Source organism: Pteropus vampyrus, unplaced genomic scaffold (assembly GCF_000151845.1).
Source record: "Pteropus vampyrus isolate Shadow unplaced genomic scaffold, Pvam_2.0 Scaffold586, whole genome shotgun sequence".
Classification (NCBI taxonomy): Eukaryota; Metazoa; Chordata; class Mammalia; order Chiroptera; family Pteropodidae; genus Pteropus; species Pteropus vampyrus.
Window position 1 is genome coordinate 82,211 of NW_011889367.1, and position 3,004 is coordinate 85,214.

The 3,004-nt window shown below is 56.4% G+C and overlaps 1 long non-coding RNA gene across 1 annotated transcript in view; it reads left to right on the plus strand.

Moving 5' to 3' along the window:
- The window catches only part of LOC111733611, a 5,534-nt gene extending 3,553 nt beyond the window's left edge, over positions 1 to 1,981 (plus strand). Inside the window, exons 2-3 of the long non-coding RNA XR_002778050.1 lie at positions 523 to 875; positions 1,280 to 1,981. This is a non-coding gene — a long non-coding RNA (uncharacterized LOC111733611). The remainder of the gene's footprint in view (positions 1 to 522; positions 876 to 1,279) is intronic.
- Positions 1,982 to 3,004: the final 1,023 nt, after the last annotated feature.

Below are 3,004 nucleotides of genomic sequence, written 5' to 3' on the forward strand. Positions count from 1 at the left end.
ATGGAGACTGAAGACACGTGGCTTCCGGTACGTGGCGTCTCGGGTGGGATCCCAGAACGGAAAAAGGACTTTCGTGGAAAAACGTAAAATCTGATGGAAGTCTGAGATTTAGGTGACGGTGTCGTCCCAGTGTGAATTTCTGACTTGACGAGTGGGCCGTGGTTATGGGAGACGTTAGCCGGGGGGAGCTGAGGGAAGGGCACACTGGACACAGCCCTGCTCCTGGTCCCCATCGAGGCTTGAGGTCTGGTCTCTGGCCCTTCCCTAGCTCCCCGTCCCCTCTGTCCTCACTGAGGACCACGCCTGGCCCCAGCCCCACATCTACCGGCTCCTGCCCTGCCTTGACTCTTGCTGCTGATCAAGGTGAAAGGCCATGGGGTGGGAGTGCCCCCCGAGGGGTCCAAGGTGGTCCTGGGTCAGGGGGTGGGGCCCGGGTGTTAGCTTCCAGAGAGGATGCTTCACTGCCCGAAGAGGGTGGGGAGAGCAGAGGGTTTTACAAACGCATTTTTCCCTCTTATTAAGGTGACGTCTTTCATTAGAGAAAACCTGAGAAATGCAGAAAAGCAGAAAAATTTTAAAGCAAATGAGAAGATTAACCGCACGCCCACCCACCCACATAGCCTCCAGGACTCTGACCCTGAGCTCCCACTGTGTCCTCCAAGTGCAATTTCAGGGGCAACGCAGACGGATGAGACCGGAAGCAGAGGCCTGGCGCGGTGGGACGGGGCGGTCCGCGGCTGAGCTTCGGTTCATGCAAGACCCCGTCACCCCGGCATGCCACGGCCCTGGACCCGAGTCGCTGTGCCCCGAAGCGCATCATTAACTCCAAGACGGGATTCGTTTCTTCAGCCCTGCCGGACCCCATCTGCGAGGAGGTGAGTTCTAGCTCAGAGGCGACGCAAGTCGGCAGGTGTCACTGGAGACCTGGCTTTGCCCCCGTGCCAATCTGCCACACAGACATGTCCCCCTGCCGTCATCTTGCTGGCGAGTATCTGGTGATGACCCGACACCTCTACGGTGGACGGACCGTGCACCCCCAGTCACGTCTTCCAGGAAGGACTTGGGGTCCCACGAGAAGGAGAAATGCACTCACGGGGGCCGGGGTGGGGACGCCCTGCCCCGCGAAGGACACGTGGCTTACGCCGCTCCTATTTCTCACCTCATACTCTGTTCTACTTCTAGGCCGTCCATGCGATATTTGAGAGGTACTAAAAATTATTTGTTGTTTATCTGAAATTCGGATTTGACTGGACGTCCTGCCCGTTTTTTATTTTTCTAGAGCTGGGAGCTATCAGGCTGACCTCCAGATTGTCTTCTGCGCACTCTCAGACGTGACGTCTCGAGCCTTGGTGGCTCTGCTCTCTTTGTCCACCTGATCGAGGGGCTGGGCCACCCATGGGCCACTCACCTCAGCCCTCATCTGGGATACCAGGTCACGACTCTTGCTTCGTCTGACCCTAAGTAGCCTCAGGCATCTGTGCCAGGCTCCTGCTCCTTGCCGCTGTATGGAGCGGGCAGGGTCTCTCGATGGTCTGTGTCCAGGGTCCCCTGGAGGACCGACGGCACAGCCCCCTGTGCAGGATGTAGGAGAGAGCCTTAGCGTCCGAGCAGTTATGGAAACAGGCCTGGGAGGGGTCAGGGTGAACCTCAGGTCTGGACACAGGCCGCCTTGGCCCTGATCACCCGCATGCGACCGACACCAGATGGTGTGGGAGGTGTGAGCTAGGACACTTCTCAGAAGGGCAGCTTCTCCAGTCACGTCCAGATGTCAGAAGTGTCTCGCTTTGACTCAGCGTTTCGGCTTCTGGGAACTCCCGCTAAGGAACCATTCCATCCAGGCACCCGGGTGCTCATCCAGCCGGGGTTACGACCCAGGAAACGGTACCTCCGGGGTCATCACATGTCTGCACGGTGGCATCATGAGCCATCTTTAAAAACGACCTGTGAATCTCTGACGGTGGACGTGGAAGGTGCCTGGGGTCCTGCTGTCCTATGCGTTTGAAGTTGTCTGTGCACGTGCGCACATGTGTGTGTGCGTGTGCGTGTGCGTGTGCATGTGTGTGTACTAACATCGCAACAGTGAGAAAGAAGCCTGTTCACTGAAATGGCAAACGTCGAATGGCAGGATTGTTGGCTGTCCCCCAATATTCATCCTCCCTTCTTCTCTGGTAAGAGAACCCATATGTCCCAGGTTCTCTTGTAGTTAAGCGACGCCTTAAATGAGAAAGAGAGAAAGAGAGAGAGAGGGAGAGAAAGAGAGAGGGAGGAAGGGTACATTGCAGCTTCCAAAAATCTTCCTTAAAAGTTAAGTGGTGTGTACTTTCTTTGCCCCTTCCTCTATCCTGCTGGCTAAAACACGGATGTGATGGCTGGAGCTCCAGCAGCCATCAAGGACCAAGAAGTCACAGGGGGGCCACACTTCCAGGGTGATGTCTCAGGGGACAGGAAGGGGCCCAATCTCTGAAGGCCTCCTGCACCCTTTCCAGGCTTCCGCACGAGAGAGAGACCGATCTCTGGCCTGTTTAACCCACTGCTATTTGAGAGGTTGTCTGTTACTCACAGCGGTCACTTTGGTGGCAAGATTTCTGGGGATTGACATTTCCTTTTAAAATTATTCTCGGTCCCTTTAAGTTTGGGCCTCGAACATTTATATATCATTTCCGTAACTTAATAAACTTTGAATTCAAAGCACACGAGAAAGAAGTAGAGCGAGCTGACACACGCCCAGCACTCAGGACGTGCTTCCGCCACTCGGACCTTTACACGAACTCTCCCGTTCAGTCCTTGCAACAGCCCTGTGGGGGGCGTCACTACCCCCACTTGACAGAAGGGGAAACTGAGGCACGGAGCGGCTGAGTTGTCCCCGGTCACTCAGCTCGTCGGCGGCACCATGCAGGCTGCCTGGCCGTGAAATCTATGACCTTGAGCACCTCGTCACCTGTGCCCCTGGACCCTCCAGCCTCAGGGGCCACCCAGCCCCTCCCCCACCTTCTCAACCACCCTC